Below are 18,585 nucleotides of genomic sequence, written 5' to 3'. Positions count from 1 at the left end.
TTCTTTCTCTTTCCTTCTCTCTTGTCTTTCCATAAACATATCCAGTTATTAGAACCAGTTATTTAAAAAATCCACCCTTTCCACAACAATGGAACTACCTTCTGAGAGCTCACCCCTAATGACCTCAGGACTTTTCACTAGGTCTCCCTTCTTAAGCATTCCACCACCTCATTATCTCCACCTGGGGGACAAAGCCTTTGAGGGGACACAATTACAACAAAACCAAACCCACCTGGCCGTCTGGGAAAAAGTGAAGTAGTGGTGAAAGTGTAGGAAAACAGGAAAGTTTCATTTTTTTTTTTTTAAGAGAGAGAAGAGAGAGAGAATTTTTTAGTATTTATTTATTGATTTATTTTTTAGTTCTCTGCAGACACAACATCTTTGTTTTTGTATGTGGTGCTGAGGATCGAACCCTGGCCGAACACATGCCAGGCGAGCGCGCTACCGCTTGAGCCACATCCCCAGGCCCGGAAAGTTTCATCTTTAGACCATATGAGATTGGGGTAAGTCTGTGTTCTTCATGGAAGGTAGACCCTAAAGACATAAGGGAGTACATAGACTGGAGAAAAGAGCTTGGGTCTGAGTCCAAATTTCTGAAGAATAGACTCCATCACGCATGGCTATATCTAGTAGCTGTGTTAACTTGAGCACCCTGGTTCCTCTCTCTTTTTCTTATGTAAAAAGACAGGCTTGAATTACAAGTCATCCAAATTCCCTTCTATCTCTGAGAGTCTACAATTGTGACTTTAAGCCAAGGAAAAGAGCAACTGGTTTAGGAAATGACTCTCCAACACTATTAAGACATTTCATATTACAAGTAATAGAATATCTCCCTATTGTTATTCATTTCCAATTTAAACAAAAAAAAAGATGTGCATTTTGCTGGGTGTCTCCTTTGTATTTAGGATGGAATTGTTAACACCATCCACCAAACTGGGATTTGGCCTAGAGGTAAAGAAGTGTGGATTTGGTTTTAGACAGACATGGGTTCAAATCCTGATTCTACAACCAACTTACTGTGTAGCTTTGGGAAAATCATTTCACTTCTCTCAAGCTCAGTTGCCTTAAATGCAAAGTGAATCTAAGAATGTTTACTACTCATGTGCTTCTGCCAGCTTAGAATGTCTCCATAAGGACCATCTACTGTTTATAAAATACGTGGTGTTGCTACAGTATTGAAACTCCTCATCAGGTGTCATATCACCTCTCACCTGTTCAGTTGCTTGACTGTTTTTCCTCCCCACCTGCCATTAGCCGGCCAATAAAGGTCTCAATAAATTAATAATGCACCTGGAGCCAACCCAAAATAACACACCTGCTCAGAAATTACCTGAGTTTATTTTGAGTGAGCGTTCCAAGACACTTTGATCCTGGGGAATGTGTTGGAGTGTTTGTGAGATCAGAGGAGGAATACGCCCATGCCCAGGACTGTTGGAGAATTAAATGTGACTAACATTCCCAAAACAGGCAGTACAATGCCTGGTGCATGGCAAACATTTTCCAAGGATATCTGCTGCTATTTCTATTACTCTCATTACACCTTCTGTCAGAAGGTGGCAGAACACCTCTTCAGGGTTAGAACCAACACAGGATCCTAGCCTCTGTACCAACTCAGCTTTTGATTTAAACAAAGTCACTGCTGGGGGTGGCGAAACTGAGGGATTGGTAAGGAAGAGGTCTTCTTTCCATTTGCCCAGTGACCCGAGGGACCCTTCCCTTCCCTGTAGAAAACAAGGCTCTCCTCTAATCCAGGCCCAGTGGGGAGAGAGCTGGCTTCCTGCCACCAGTCCCTGAGCTTCCACGGGGTCAAAGAAAGGGCCACTTTTTCTCTCTTGCTCAGTCATTGTGCCCTACAGAGGTGACAGCCTGCCACTCCATGGTGTCTCTGTGCTGGAATTGTTCCCCCAACCCAGGCCAGCTGCAGTGTGGCCCCATCAGATGTTTCAGAGAGGTCTCCCCCTCTTCTGATGCTCTCCTCCTGTGCGGCTGGAGGGGAGCAGGCTGGGCACACAGGCCCTCAGCGGGAAATAATAGCAGCACTGTGCCTTGCATGCGGTTCCCAGCACATTTGTTTGATCCGTGTCCAGGTTCCCTTAGCCATTTGCTTCTAAGCCGACAGCTGAACATAAAAGCAGTCCCAAGTGGCTGTTTTTAGGTCTTCAACACTGGTTAGCCGCAGTTGGGAAATCTTCTCCTTCCCCATGCCCCGGAGTGAATTATCGCATGTGATCGAGTTGGAGCTTTGGGGTGGCCAAGCCATAGCTCCGCTGCTCCTCCTCTGACATCCATCACCCGTGAGTTGGGTTATTAAGACATTCTCTGCCTGGAAACGCACATCAATCTGCAGCTCAGCCTCCTCCCAAGCAGGGTATGGTGGAAGGATCCTGGACTTTCTGTCCCCCAGATGTTTGAGCCACAACACTTTCTTGGCTCATCAAGGAATCCCATATCTGCTCCTCAACCCACCTCCACTCCAGGATTACTCCCTCCCCATCATTACCCCCTGCACCCATCCAAGCCATTCAAGGACCAATTTCTTCCAACTCCAGCCCTTCCGAGCTTGTAAAACCCGGTGCACCACATAAAGCCCACGCTCCACCTTTGCCTTGCCCCTCTGCAACCAAGTCACCCCTGCCGCCCTCAGCCTCTGGGCTGAGAGGAGGATTAGATCGCACATGAATAAGCAATATTCACTTGGCTCTGAAAGCCCGGAGTAAATCCCCTGAGTGGTTGTAGAGCAGCAGTGCTATATTTCCCATCTCCTCTTCTCCCCATTGCCTCCCCCCAGCTCCTATTTTATTTGAGGGCTTTTTTGTTTTTTTGTTATGTAGTTGCAAGTAGGTGACTATATTAGAACAACACATTCAAAACACAGCATGTATAGCAGAAAAACAGATCCCCAGGAGCAGTCATTTGATGAACAATGAGAAAAGACACTTAAGGAGCATGTCCCCCTCCTGCCTTTCGCTCCACTAGTAGGAAGAAGGAAGTCAGTCCCTTTGCTTCCCACCTCACAGTGCCACCAACTCCACCAGGCCACCAACTCCACCTGTGAAAGAGGAAACCTCCCAGATGTCTCATAAGAGCTGCCCACTCTGTGAAGAGCCTGCCCTTGAGAAAGATCTAGAAAGGACAGGAATGCTCACGGGTGGTAGGGGACTGCCACTTTTCACCTAGCCATGGTGGGTATTCAGCACAGCTGCACCAGTCAGATCCTGCCCCAACACTTACCAGAGGTGTTTCCTCAGCTTAATTATTTGATAACTCCGTATCTTACTTTCCTCACCCGAGAAATGGGAAATGGTCATAAGTGGAATGTTAGTCGCAACTAGGTGGAATTATGCTCCTACATACCATCAACAAAAGGAAACTATGGGACCTTCACTCCCTCCAGCCACCCCTACTCTCCACGTCAGGCCAAATTCCAACAGGGATGCCAGGCACCGCAGAAGGACGTGTGTCAAAGAGGGCATCTATTTTGTTGTCTCTGATGAAGAAGTGCTCACAAACTCTGTGGTTCTTCCTCGGGCCTGGGAAGTACCCCCTTAAGCTGGTGGGTAGGATAGATGCTCCATTCCTGTATTTTTCACTTCAAGAGAAGAAAGGGGCAGGCAAGAGAAGTGAGGGAAGAGTGGAAGAAGGACAAAGAAATAAGGGAGGAGGAGAAAAGATGAGGCAAGACCACGGGAGACATCACCACCAAACTCTGTGGTGAGCTGAGCTGTGAGTGTCACTTCCCCACGGTCCTGCAAGCTTCCCTCTGACTTCCCTCTTTCCGTCTGTGGATCATCATTAGATGCTGTCCAAGGCTGAAAGCCTTCAACTCTTCCCCCTTGCATGTTCCCTTTATGCATCCAACCACTGACCCAGAGCGACTCTGCACTGGGTTCTCACACATATTCTTCCTTTTCTGGCTGCTACCACTGAACTTCAGGGCTGCACTGTCTCCCCTCTCGGAGAATGGGGGTCCCCCAGTCTCTAATCCGTGTCCCCACCACCCATTCAGTCCAGCGCATCCAGATGGGGCTCATTCCTCTTATCTGATCTCTGTTTTGAAAACTGACAATGGTTTGTTGACCTTTCCCATGGAGACCCGCACCACCGGGGCCTCATTCTCTACTCCTCCCCTGTACAGATTCTCTTCCCTCTGCTCAGGACACATTAAGTGCATTTCCATCAGGAAGAATTTCAGTGAGATGCCCGAACGACACCGTCGGATACCGTAGCCACTAGCCACAGGTGTCTACTAAGCACTTGAAAAATGGCCAACGCGCTTGGGGGACTGAGTTTTTAATTCTATTTAGTTTTAATTAAAAAGCCAGGCTGGTCGTGGTGGCATACTTCTGTAATCCACTAGACTTGAGAGGCAGAGGCAGGAGGATTGCAAGTTTGAGGTCAACCTGAATAACTTAGAGAGATCCTGTCTCAAAATCAAAAATAAAAAGGGCTGGTAATACAGCTCTGAGGTTAAATGTCCCTGGGTTCAATTGCTAGTATTAAAAAAAAAAAAAAAAGTGAAGTCAGTGAAAACATTTTTGAATCAGGGAGAACTTTACTGTTTTGATAGGAATACATTCTGCTGTAACCATCACACCCCCTAATATATTATTGTTGTGCTGTAATACACATGTCAGGAAAAGATGTCATTTCTAGTATTAAAACACATAAAAAAAATCACTGACCATGTCAGTGTCAATGAATTGATGTAGTTTGAGTGATATTTTTCTATGCGCTGATGTACCACTGTAATGTGATTACTTAAATATTTTATGTAGACAGCCTGTGTTACAATGATACCAGTTTCTCTCTCTCTCTCTCTTTTCTTTTGGTTTTTAGCATGCCTACTAGAATTTGTAAAATATATATGTGGGTCACATTATATTTCCATGGGATCACTTTTTGTTCACTCTGGGTGATGACACACTAGAGTTAATTAGCCAGGGAAGCATAAAGCAGGCCTCCCTAGAGATGGTTATGGCCACCTCCAGACCAAGCTGGTCGGGCCAGTGGCATCTAGAAACCACAAGTTCCAGGCACCTGTGGACCTCCAGTACATCACAGAAGGTCATAGAGCTCGAGGAAAGGGAGGCTAGCCTTGGGAATCAATCTAAAGCTGAAATGGAATCCCAGCTCTGACGACTCACTGGGGTAACTCTGGCCCTCGGTTTTCCTGTCTGTTAAAATGGAATGGAAATAAACTCAGAGGGTTGTTGGGAGGATTACATAAGGAATGAGTGCCCTTGGCATGGAGCTTGCAGATGACAAGTACTCAATGATTGTTAGGTGTTAACCAATTGGATTTAATTGCATTGAGACAGGAGGTGTACAAAATCACCTCTGGAGGCCTGTTGATTCCACTTTTCTCTGATTCCCAGCCACATGATGGCTACAGAGGGTGACCTTCTGACTCATAGAGATGAGGTTCATTGCAGTAATAAAATTAGCTCATAGGGAAGTATTTTTTACCCATAGACTCAGCATGAAATGCATTCTCGAATGTCTGTCAACTAACCACAATGACCTGCCCTTGCATGTTTCCCGTGATCAGCTCTGAGCTCCACCCCCAGCCTCCCTGGAATGGGGCATGAGGATTGGCTATTTTTAGACACTTGCTGACTGCTATAGATTGAATATTTGTGTCCCCCTTGAAATTCATATGTGGAAATCCTCACCCCCAAGTGATGTATTCAGAGGTGGGGCCTTTGGATGTGATTAGGTCATGAGGCCTGAGCCCTCATGAAGGGAATTTGTGCCCTTACAAAAGAAGCCTCAGAGAGCGTCCTCACTCTTTCGCCAGGTGAGGACACAATGAGGAGGCAGCTTTCCATTTACCTGGCAGCATCCCCCTCCCCACACTGAATCTGGCAGTCTTGGACTTCCCAGCCTCTAGAACTGTGAGACATACATTTCTTTATTTATAAGCTACCCAGTCTATGGGCATTTTTAAAAATAGCAACCCAAAGGGACTAACACACTGAATTTATTTGTTTGTTGTTTCTTTTTGTTTTAATAATTAGGATGCCTGCTCCTCCTCCCCACAGACTCCAGAGTCAACTGAACCCCAGATTAGATGTTACCAGGGCTATGGTAGAGGTGACTCCCCAGAGGAGCTCCAAAGGAAAGCCTCTCCCCTTTTTCCCACCGTGCTCTCTGACAGATGGAAAGGGTGTGCAGATGCCTGGCACTACCCAGGCAGGTGGTCTAATTACCTAGAAATATCCCCTGAGGTCGTGCCAGGCAGCAGGGAACGAAGCCGTTTTCCAGCTTGAATCTCTGAAGCTCAGGTCCTCTCTGAACACTTTTGGGTGGAAAAGAAAAAGGACAATAATTTTAGACAACACTGGAAGAAATGAGGAAGCGGAAACCAACTCCAAGTTCTCTGCAATGTTCCAGGAGCGAGCCCAGGAGCCTTGGCTTTAGGACCTGAAAAAGAAGGCAAATAGCTCAAAGGGCAAGAAGGCAAAGACAACCTACACAGAAGCCCTTTCTCTAATTTAAGTCATCAGTATGCCAATAAGATCTGTTAGGGTCCCTCCCTGTCAGCTTTTCATGTGACTCTGTGAATGAATTGAGGACTCTGGAAAACACTTGTGAAGACCAGTAAATCACTCTATTTCCCAAGCCCAGTGAGACATGGAGCTGTAAAGAGGTCTTAGAAAGAAATATCAAGGCAACCCTTAGTTGTAAGAATCTGACATCTTTTTTTATGTGAAAGGAAATAAGGAAGAAATTTATTAACAGGATCCTGAATATATTTTATAATATAGTGGCAAATGCAAACATGCCACAACAGACCAGCTTCATCCATATAGCAGACTTACTCAAGGTAGCAGAGAGTATTAGTAACCTAATCCAAGACATATTTAGTTTTTCTTCCCTCGTGACAGTGTCTGTTTTATTTAGGGCAGTAAATGTTCCCAGCTTAAAGACTACATTTCCCAGCTTTCTTTGCAGCTAGGCTTGACCACATGACTCAGTTCTGTCCAATAAAGTATAAGCAGAGTTAAAACTTAAACACACACACACACACACACACACACACACACACACACAAACAATGGAGAGGCTTGCTCTTTTAATTCCTTTTGTGTTTCCAGCTGCCTGGAATGCAAAGATATCTTTGATGTTCCTGCATCCTTATTGGAACCAGAGGTGACTGAAGCTGGGAATGCACACTGAGGATGAAGAGCAGAAAGTTAGTAGTCTGATCTAAGGAGTTCTCTGCCCTGCCTGTCACTGCTACCTCTGGACTTCTATCACATGACAGCAACATGCATATCTATTTTGCTTTAGCCATTGCTTTCTGTTTAGGTTTTTTTTTTTTTTTTGTGGCATGGAGGCAGGGGAGAGGAGCAGACTATTTAAACACAGTCAAATCCAATCTGAAGTGACACATTACAATTAGGGTGTTTCTTAACTTCTTATTCTATAGCATCTTTAACTAGACAGGAATCTGACTGGCTTCCTCAGTCACGGCAAAATTCTTAGATTGGCCCAGTGTGCATGAAGTACTATCCCTGGATCAAACCACTGTGATCCTGGGCATGTGCCCTGGGAAAGGCCAGGAGGAGAGGTGGAGACAGAATGGTTCCCATGCTGACCATGCAGCAAAACTGAGACTGAGAGAGAGTGAAGCACTCGGTCAAAGTCTCAGAGTTGAGAAGTACCAGAGTTGGGACTGCAGTCAGCGTGCAATTTCTACCACACCAGCTAACACACAAATTAAGTCATTTTTTTTTTTTTGAGCTTTCTTTAGGTAAAGCAAGTTGGAGTAAAAATGACATAGCTCTGAGTTTCCCAACTCTATCACCTAAAAAAAGACCAGGCTCTACAGTCATGACACTGAGAACTGAATTGAGAAGGTAGGGAAAAAATACATAGTGGAACTATTTACAATGGCAAAACAGAAAGTAATGCAAATTAAATGACATCTCCAAGAGGGATGGATACCTAAGGACTGTCTGTGGTTGGAGTCAGGACTGGTCAGAGCCAGCTACAGATAGTCAGAAAAGTCTGCCATGATGCTGGGGTTAGCCCAGAAACTCTGACTGACAGCAAATCTGTGACCACAGCAATATTTCTACAGGGACCTTTTAAAAAAGAGCTTTTGATTAGCCTAGAACATTAGTGTGACTTATTTTCTCGGCTCTGGTAAGTATTTAATTATCAAAAATAATGGTGTCTGTATTTTTTTTTCTTTTTTACCTTTTTGAATCTGAATCACAGAGAGAATTTATTAAATCTCTCTTGGCAGTGAATGGCATCTGAGTGTGGCATCTTTTAACTGACATCCCTATAATTAGAAGGAATTGTCTTTTTATACCACAAATTTGAACTGGCTAATTACTCAATGAATATTTAGCTCCTTACGTAGGCAAATATTATGTGAGGAGGAGAACTTTGTTGAATAAGTATTTAACACAGGAAACTTCTTAGGAGCCAGCTGTGGACTGTCTATTTGAAGTCTTCTCCAGCACTCCTGGCCCAAATATCAGCCCCTCCTCCATTGCCCAACATACACACACACACACACACTCACACACACAAAAGCACATACACATTCTGATACTTATGGGGAGTGCTGACAGGGGCCCTTAATTGTTTGGATTTTTATATTTTTGCTTCTTATGAAGTACTTCAATTCAAACATTCAAACATTTTAAAGAATCTGATAGATACCTTTGTGTCCATCTCATAGTATCATAATGAAAACATTCCTCAAAAAAGTTGGATGCCCAAATACTGTCTTCCCTTCCTCCCTCCCAACCCCTAAATCCTCCTGCCCCCTATTCTTACTCTTTTGAATTTGGTGTTTAAATTCCTATGCATTATTCCTAAAATGCACATAGTATGATTTTGCATCATTTACAACTTTCATAAGCAGTGTTGCCATGTATATTGTCTATTCTTTAGTAATTTGTTTTTTTAGCTCCACATTGTTTGTAGGAGTCATCCATGTTCATACACACAGCTCAACTTCATTCATTTTTATTACTGTAAAGAATTCAATTGAATGAAATACGAAATGACAACTTATTTATCCATTCTCCTATTGATGGAAATTTAGGTTCTTTCTTTCCTTTTTTTTTTTTTTTGTTTCCTGCTTTGATTCCTTTGGTTGTATCTCTCTCAATGTTATATGGGAGTTATGCCTAAGAGTGGAGTTTGCTGGGAACAAATCTCCAACTTTACTACGTGTTGCCAAACTTCTGCTACTCAGAGGAGAAATGAATAAACCCCACAAGAAAAGCTGATCTTTTTTAACACACCTTGTGGGTTTAGGCCTGGGGGACCAGATCAGCATTCCTTTGCAGTGATGTCCTGCGGCTCCCGTGACTTTCCAGAAGCCTCCTTTGTGTTCTCAAAGGCTACTATTGGCTCAGTGAGTCGCTAAAGGCCCAAAGTCACCACCCCGAGGAAAAGACTAACAAACCTGCCTGCTTCCTTGCCAGCCTGTCTCCACCACCTCCTCATCTGAGCTTTCAAACTTGCAGTCTTTTCAATGCCCAGCCCCCCAAGTCCTACCCAATGCCCAATCCCACCCTCGCCACAGAGGGCCAGTACCTGGAATTGAGGTTTCTCCAGGAATAAGCAGGGAACGTGATGTCTCCAGAAACTCCAGAGCTGCCTCAGGAGAGCTGGTAAGACTGGAGGATTTACCCTGTCTCCTTATTTCGAAATAGGAGACTCCCACAAAGTGAAGCCCTGTCCAGATGCAAAGAACAAAGGAGTCGGCTATGAAGGATTACCAAGCACTGTGGAAGAAAGACCAGGGGAACAATTTAGGGGACTGAGGTCAGCCTGTTTTCCCAAGAATCACCTTCTACAAGACACTGCTGAGCCAATTTGTTACAGATCTCTGTAGTGTGGGAACCGGCTCCTGTGTGTGAGAGCAGCTATTCGGGCATGCAAAGGGCCACCTGGGCTAAGCATGGAGGAGGAGACAATATGGCAGCAGCACCCTCACCTCCCGACCAAGGCTCCCTTAACCCCACGCCTGGCCTGACCCTCTGAGAGGAGTAGTTCCCTCCCCTCTATCACTGCCAGGTCCAAGTCCACCTGAGAGCTAGGTCCAGCCGGGGCTCCTACCCCATGCTCCCCGAGGTGTGCAAGGCAGAAGGCCTGCTCCCTCTGGGGTGCCCCCGGGCAGACCGCAGCCTAACCCCAGAGCTGCCCTCCCTGCTGCCACATCACCACCAAGATGGTACAGTGGCTACGTGATCTCTTCATGGGCCAGTGGCCTCTCAGGTAGCTCTGTAAACCTGGTGTGGCAGAGGCACACTGCTGCTCAGAGTCTTCTTGTCCCCCTGGCAATAGGAAGTGCCCTCTCTGAGGGGCCAAGTGAGTCACCAGAGAAGCTAGCTCCCGAGCCACCTAGCCAACAGTGGAGGTGGCCCCATCTATGGGGAGAGGAAGGTGCTCTGATGCTGGGAGATAGACCCCAGGGACCACCGGTGCCTGTACAGCCCCCACCCCCACTCAGCTCTGCAACAATGCCTGAGCCAATTTCATCCAATTCTACTTTAAAATAGAAAACCCAGGAAATAATTACTTCAGTCAGACATTATTTACTTAAGTAATTCTTTACTCAAACGTCTTTAGCTTTATTTTACTAATACTACATAATTACGTAATTGTGTAATTAGGAAGAAATTAAATGACAAATGTTTGCTGAGAACAAATGGAAAAAAATAGATCCTTTATTTCCCTGAGTGCTCCCAGTTCAGTACATTGCATCTTTCTTCCCCCTCCCGCAGGTCCCCCTCCTTGTCTCTCCACCCATCTCACCCACATCCGCCATCTCCCCCTGTGGGAATCCAGTGGGCCCAGTACCAGGACAAGCAACAGCAGGTGTGGGCCCCTAGAGCCTGGCAGCAAATGCCTGTGAGAACTAACCTGTGTGTCTCTGCAGACGACTTGACCTCCCTCCTAGGTGGGGCACAGAAGTTCAGCTTCCTTTGGTTTGCTCTTCTCTCTTCGGTTGAGACCCTGAGCTGCAACCTGGAAAGTCAAGTACAGAAGCTAGTGTGGCCCCAAGGCCAGTTCAGTTCATCCTGCAGACCTGTTCTCTCCAGAAGTGGCCAGGTTCTCAGGGTGAAGGAGAGGAAGGAAGGATGTGCCAGGTGGAGAAGGAGAGTACACATCTGCTTCACCAATGTCAGATGTATCCCTGCCTCAAACCCACCCGAGGGCTGGGGGTGTGGCATGGGCTTGCCTGGCATGTGCAGGGCCCTGGGTTCCACCCTCAGCACTGCAAGGAAGGAACAGTATTGGGGCTGGGGTTGTGGCTCAGTGGTAGAGCACCTGCCTAGCATGTGTGAGGCACTGGGTTCGATTCTCAGCACCACATATGAATAAATAAAATAAAGGCCCATCAACAACTAAAAAATATATTTTTTTAAAAAAATAGTACTGCCCCCAAGGAATAAGCAGAGCCTGTGTTCTAGGACGAACTCCCCCCGACCGGGGAGGGGCACCCATTCACAGACCACCACACCTCTGTCCCTCCTCCCCTTTTCCAACCTCAGCAGTGGTGGAAGCCCATGGAATTTCCTGTGGGTAAAAATTCAATTCAATCACCACCCACCCAACACCCATGGAGCCTGCCTTTTGTTCAAGTGCTGAGGGGGGCACAATAGAGCAGGAGGACCACAGCTCTGCTCATTAATACATCAGCTGTTTGGAACTTGGCATGTGGAGCCGCGTTCTTCACAGTAGAAAGTTTCCTAGGCCAGCCTGCCAACGAACAAAACAAACAAACAGAAATCATCTCTAAGCGTCCCCAGCAACCAGTCCCAAGCTTGAGCTGTGGACCCAAGGCAGTCAAGGCCCATGTCCTACCGCCAGCCATGGCCCTGGACAGTCACTTCGCTCTTCTGAGTCTCCATTTTCTCAACAGTAAAATGGGAACAATACACAGCCTGCAGGATTGTCGTGAGGATTGAATGGGTGGATGCAATAAGGCATTCAGAAGAGCACCAGACACCAAGGGGACACTTTAAGGGCCAGCCCATTCGGGGTAGAAGTGTGCTGTGGGCAAGTGGCCAGCTCTGATGGCCAGGCTGGAGCCCACCTCTGACTTATGTGCTCAGGGCAGGGCCACTAGGGGAAGAGGCTGGGAAAAGATGAGCCAAGTGAAGGTCCCCAGGGAAGGGCATGGAGCCCTGAGAAAGGGACATCCTGTTGACAGAACCCCCCAGAGAAACCTCTCTGGCCTTCTCACTTGGGCACCAATTGTAGAAGAGAACACAGCATTCCCCCCGCCCCCACTACCCTCTGACAGCTTGGAAAATGCTTTGAGGTTGTCTAACTCTGTTTCTCCAAAAACAAGGGAAGAAAATAAGATATTACAGTGACTTCCTTCAATGTCTCTTTTCATTAGTTTCATAATGAAACCATAAAAAGAGAGAGAGGGAGAGAGAAGCCACATGACGAGGAGCACTGATGGTGGGTCTTTGGGTACAGTGAAGGTGAAGTGCTTTCCACGGGGTGAAGAACCACGCTTCTGGCATCTGGGGCTAGCGACCAGGCTCGGGGAGGGTGCGAGGAATGATGGATCCAGGCCAGACCCTGAACTACTGTGACAAGTAGGAGAAAGGACAAGCCCAGGAACTGGACCTTCCCCTGTAGGAGGAAGAACACACGCCTCGGAGTTCAAATCCCAGGTTTGCAACTTGGCACCTGAGTGACCTGGGGCAAGTTCTGCCACCTTTCTGAGCCTCAGTTTCCTCATTTGTAAATCAGTTCTTATAAAATGATTAAGCAATCCTTCATGAGATGGTTAAAAGGAAATACAGTATCTCATGTATTAAGTGCTTGGTTCAGGGTCCTGACTTATATTAGGAATGTCACAAATGATAATTCATCTTTTCATTATTTTTCTGTGGAACTACCACTAGCCTACTGCCATAGATCAGATCTTAGGGGATGTCAGACTTGGGGACCTAGGGAAGGGGTGGGGTTCCAAGCCATTGTTGGCAGCAATGCAGTTTACAGAAGTGAGGGCAGAGGGGATTGGGGCTGGGGGAGTTTAAGGAAAAGTCTAAGCAGTTGCAGAAGATGGGGTAGGTCCCAGCCTAATTGCGGCATGGGGCCAGCCAGCAAGGACTGCTGGCCCCATGCCCTTCCCAGAAGTCAGAGACAGTAGACTGCACATGACCAACAGGGAGATGGCTACATGACACACTTCCCCCAAACAAACAGGGAGAAAAATTCTACATTCCTTTACAGTATCCTCCAAAAAGCTTCTTATTTCCAGGGACCCCTTTGAGGTCTTAAAATTATCATCCACAGGGCTCAGATTAGTTCATTCTTAATCAGAAGCCAACCTCAGAGGACTGCATTGCCAAAATTTGCCTGTATTAACATTCATTGATCCCGGGTGCCCACACCTCAGCTCCCCACCCAGTCTATGGGGTTCCTGTCCCCAGGGCTTGGTCTGGGTGTGTCCTGTGTGGTTAGCCAGGGTTCTCCTGCCATCCTCCTAAAGCTCGGCACTTGCTTTCATTTTAAAGCTGGCCAGGGCGTCTGTCCAAGCCCTGCCTGCCTTGCACTGATTTGGCCTTTGCTGCTGCCCCCATGGTGGCTAAGGCAGGTCCTCCCGGCCTCACCTCTGCATCCTCCACCTTCCCAGAGAGCCATAGGACCACGCAGCAAAGGAGCCAGGACAGCTGGAGCGAAAACAGCCACAGCCTCTCTCTCCAGGTCCAATTTCCATCTTAGTTCAATGAGATGGATATTTATAGAGTGTCTAACATGGAGGGCTCAGAGCCAAGAGCGTATGAGTGTGTGTGTGTGTGTGTGTGTGTGTGTGTGTGTGTGCACACGCAAGCGCGAGCGTGGGTGAGCCTGAAGGGGGGTCCTGTGATGAGTTAGGCTGAGAGTCATCTCTGTCGGCTCATCTCACATCTTTTAAAAAATGAAATTCAAGCCTGCTCTGTAGGTTCTATAGAAGACATTGCAGCTGGTCAATACGGATCGATGGATGAACTGACTTTTTGAATTCCAGGGTTTTCTCGCAAGTTGAGTCCCCAAGGTCCACCATCCCTCAGTCCCTCCAAGTCTCTCCACTGATCCTTGCGTTGCCTCCTGTAGCTCACGGGGCTGGGAGCTGGTGGTAATCATGGTAAGTCGGCAATTAGCAAGGTCTCCCTCCTCCTCTCACCCTAACAAGGACAGAGACAGCCAGCGCTCAGGCCTGCAGACGCCTCCTCCGCGGTGCTGTTTGTTCACGGTGCAGATTATCATTGGAGGCACCGTGGAGCTAATCACCTCCCTGGTGGACACCTGGCCCCCTGGCTCCTGCTCCTACAACGTCTGCACTTGACCTGGCTTCCCAGGGCTCTCAGGCTGCCTGCTGGCTGCTCCAGGGAGGAGCAGAGGTGAGCCCACCTGGGCAGGATTGGGTAATCATCTCTCCCTGGAGGGTGACCTCTGCCCTGAGCTCCCAAAGACAGACACTGGAGACAGGAGGTGTGAAGGAGGAGAGGGACTGTGGAAGGGGCGGGAGGAGGAACTCTGGAGGAGCACTGTAAGCTAGAGCTGCCCTGTTGCTTATTGGACGCTGGCTGAGCCCTAGTTAGTCCATGGGCGGGTGGGGGAAGCGTTGGGAGGGAAGGAAGCCCAGCCATGGCAGAGCTCCCCAGCCCTAAATCAATGAAGGGTAATGGAGGAGGGTAATTAGCATTTCTCTCCTTCCCCAAAGACTGCAGGAGAGAAAACAAATTTCAATTCCAGGAGAAGGAATTTAAGTAGCCCACAGGAAAATGTTCCTCCTGGTGATAGGGCTTTGCATCCCTGGATAATTTTCACGTATCCTTCTGCAGTAAAATTGGTCCTCACCGGTTTTCATCTTGTTCTGCCCTGCTCCACCCTCTTGTTCACCCCCACTGGGTGGGAAACCCAATCCCAGTCAAGGCTTGCCCTCCCCGCATCAGGGTACTCCCTTGGCCTATCCTGATTAACCCACTCAGGTGGCTCCAGCTACGGGTGTCCCCTCCTTGCTCTGGCCTCACATTTCCTGGTCACCCCAAGCCTTTTCCCTGATGAAGGGGCCCGTGCCTTACATGTGTGCAATAGGCACATTTGCTTTACGTAAGGGATAAAGTAAGTTCTTGTGTTCTTGTCATTTGTAGAATGCTATCATCAAAATTTCAGAGTCACTAGGAAGATGAACAAGAAAAGGAATAACCAATTATAGGGCCTGTTTCCTCGTTTCTTCCTTGAGACCATCTTATTAGGTAAATATTGTGATTCCCACTTCTCATGCTTACAAACTGAGGCTTAGAGACGTAATTTGCCCAGGACCACGGGCCATGAGCTGGCAGAGCTATGGGATATGAATGAAGTTCCAACCCCAAACCTAAATTCCCTTCATCCCCCATGTGAGGTCAATTTGGCTTAGATTGGTAATACAAATCTTGCACAGGATTTGCAAAACATGATGGAACATGTGGGAAAGATGCTTAATATCACTAAGCCTCAGGGAAAGACAAACCCAAACCACAATGACATATCACCTAACATCCAATACAATGGCCATAGTGGGGCAGTGGGAGAAGAACAAGAACAAGTGTCGGCAACAAGAGAGAAAAATGAGAACCATGTGCTCGGCTAGTAATAATGAAAACTGGTGCAGCAGCTATGGAAACAGTACAACAGTTCCTCAAAAAATTAAAAATAGAATTACCACATGAATCAGCAATCCCACTTCTGGGTATACAGATAAAGAACTGGAAACAGGGTCTTGAAGAAATACTGCACATCCATCTTCTTAATCCCAGTATTCAAGAGGTAGAAGTTACTCAAGTGTCCATCAACATATGAGTGGTTAAAGAAAATGTCAGCTATAGATATAGATATAGATATAATGTTGTGCATATGTATATGCACAACATGTATATATACACACATATATATGTATACACACAGTGGAATATTACACAGCCTTAAAGAGGAAAATTTGGCACATGCCACAACATGGAGGAAACTTATGGACGTTAAATTAAGTAACATAAGCCAGTCACACACACAAAAAAGATAAATACTATGTGATTCCACCTACCTGAGGTATACCTAGAGTAGTCAAATTAATAAAAACTTTAGAAAGTAGAACAGTGGTTACTTGGGAGATAGGAAGAACAGGAACAGAGTTTCAGCTTCGCAAAATTAAAAAGTTCTGAAGATTAGTTGCACAACAATATGATATATTTAACACTACCAAAGTGTGCCATTAGACGTGGTTAAGACAGTAAATGTTTGTGTTTTTTACCACAATTAAATTGACGTATTTTTAAATGCTCACACTCTCGTGGAGCTTGCCTTCTTGCATGCTGGAAGGCCCACTAGGTTATGTCCTTGCTGGTTTCCTCCACCTGGCCCTCTCCACTTTCCCTGGAGGGAAGATGGCAACAAGCTGTCAGGACTCTCCTGCTTTGCACACTCAGACCTGACACTTCTGCACTTTGCGCTCGGCACTGTTCTCAGCTAGGAAGGAGGGGTTGGCCAGCCATCAGCCTGGTTGCCTGCCCTTCGATCAGTGGCGCCTCCTGGAGGGCAATCATGATGGAGGTCAAACCTAGCCCTGCAGGAGGCTCTTTGAGGGTACCATCAGGTTCCGCCTCAAGGAAATCAGGGAGCCTGTTCTCTAGACACGCCCAGGCAAGAAGTCTGTTGGCTTGTCACAGATCACCCAAGGTGTATGTGTCCGCGCGTGTGCACGCAGGTGCACACGGTTACGGGTAAGGAGGAAGGAGTGAGAGCTCTGCTTCCAGTAGGACCACCAGATCCAGCTGGCTGCCGGCAGCCCACCACACAGCCCAGCCTCCCCCAGACAGCCCTCCCAGTGGTCGTTGTTTGTTGTTCGATTGCAAACGCAGCTTCTCCGCTGAAGTCTTCCATCCAGATGTTGTCATCGGCCAGCCCCATCCGGCTGGGCTGGCCTGGGGTCTGGCTCTCGCCTGTCAGTCCTGACATCTTCAGTGGATAATGGAACGCAAGGATGTGAGAGGCAGAGCAGGTGCATGCTAATGAGGAGATCAATTTTAATTATGATTTTAATTAAACGCCCGATCCGGTAGGAAATATGACAAGAACTAGGCTGGGGCTGTGCAACCTGAAAGGAGGGAGGGAAGCAAGGAGGGAGGCCCGGAGAAAGGCAAGAGCCTCTAGGCCTCCTCAGGATTTCAAAGAAGTAAAGGGCAGCACTGTTGGGAAATAGAGAAAAACCCATGTAACCTGCAACTCGCAGGTAGTAAGCCCTTTCCTCTGCAGAGCTTTCAGACATCTCCAGTCCTAGAGGAGAGAACCTTAGCAAGAGAATCCTAGCGCTTGCCAAGCCCCCCACTTCACTTTGCAGGGGGAAACTGAGGCCCAGAGGGACAGTGCCTTTCTTTCATCTGCCCCTGCAGGACACACTGGCATGACTCCAATAAGGTACTCATCACAGTCTATAACCACCAGTGTGGTGCAGCCTCCGTGTTGTTTATGTAAAGGGTTTACGGAGTCAGGAGTTGTTTGTACAGAGCGAGCCCCCAGAGGCCAAGGCTGTGCCTGCACCACTCTCTGCCATTACGAGCAAGTGGCCGCCAACACTCCCAGCACTGACTCTCCTGCAAAAGAACTACCTAAAATACAGGATCTCCCCCAAACTCCACACCCCAGTCCACTGGGAATGATGCCTGACACACAGTAGGCACTCAGAAAACATCTGTAAGGGCGAAGTATAGGAAGCACAAAGTCTAACATTAAGAAGTCAGGAGCTGCACCCACGCAAGAGTTATTCTTTTCTCCCCCTGGTGCTGTGTGTGCGTGTCACTGTAGATTTAACCCAGGGGCAGAGCTCTATCCTCAGCCATTTTGTAAATTTTATTTTGAGGCAGTGTCGTCTCGCTAAGTTGCTGAGGCTGGCCTTAAATTGGCAATCCTCCTTTCTCAACCTCCTGAGGCTCTGGGGATTGCAGGCATGGGCCATTGTAGCTGACAGTTTTTTTGAGATTTTCCAAATAAAAATGTGTGCATTTAAGGTATACACAGTGGCCTCTTGTTATATATCTTTTATCAAAGTATATTTTAAGTCTATACTACTTTAACTAGAATCACCAGGCCGTATGTTAGCTCTTCAGAACTTACAACTGAAAGTTTGTACTCGTGGACAAACACGTCTTTTCCCTCTCCCCTGTCCCTGGTAACCGTATTGTTTCAGTGCATTTGACATTTTTAGGTTCCACATACAAGTGAGATCATGCAATATTTGTCTGTGTCTGCTTTATTTCACCTTATCATAATGTCCTCCGGGTTCATTCACATTGTCGCAAGTGGCCAAGTTTCCTTCTTTTTTAAGGATGAGTAGTTTTCCCTTGAGTATATACACCACCATTTTTCTCTTTTGCTTCATCTGCCAATGGACATGGAAGTTGTTTTTATAACTTGGCTGTTGTGAAAATACCGCAATAAAAACAAGAGTGCAGATATCTCTTCTCGGTGTTCCTAAGCCAGGAAACCAGATTTCTCAACACTGCCCTATTGGAAGACAGCAGTGTGCGTGTGCTCACGTGTGATCTGTCTGTGTGTGTACTGTGTGCTGCG

The 18,585-nt window shown here is 47.0% G+C and overlaps 1 long non-coding RNA gene across 10 annotated transcripts in view; it reads right to left on the bottom strand.

Annotated features, from left to right (window-relative positions):
* Positions 1–364: 364 nt before the first annotated feature.
* LOC110598447 (uncharacterized) overlaps positions 365–18,585 on the bottom strand; it is a 139,556-nt gene continuing 121,335 nt past the window's right edge. For 7 of the 10 annotated variants that reach the window (XR_013437903.1, XR_013437907.1, XR_013437898.1 and 4 more), the window contains 3 exons: positions 10,897–11,001; positions 9,565–9,755; positions 4,531–6,298 (listed from right to left, as the gene is read on the bottom strand). This is a non-coding gene — a long non-coding RNA (uncharacterized LOC110598447). Of the gene's footprint in view, positions 535–4,530; positions 6,424–9,564; positions 9,756–10,896; positions 11,002–18,585 lie in introns of those variants that run through there. The other 3 variants (XR_013437905.1, XR_013437906.1, XR_013437904.1) reach the window with 3 other exon arrangements.

This window comes from Ictidomys tridecemlineatus, chromosome 4 (assembly GCF_052094955.1).
Source record: "Ictidomys tridecemlineatus isolate mIctTri1 chromosome 4, mIctTri1.hap1, whole genome shotgun sequence".
Lineage (NCBI taxonomy): Eukaryota > Metazoa > Chordata > Mammalia > Rodentia > Sciuridae > Ictidomys > Ictidomys tridecemlineatus.
Note: the sequence above shows the minus strand (reverse complement) of the source record. Positions and strands in the feature narration are given on the sequence as shown.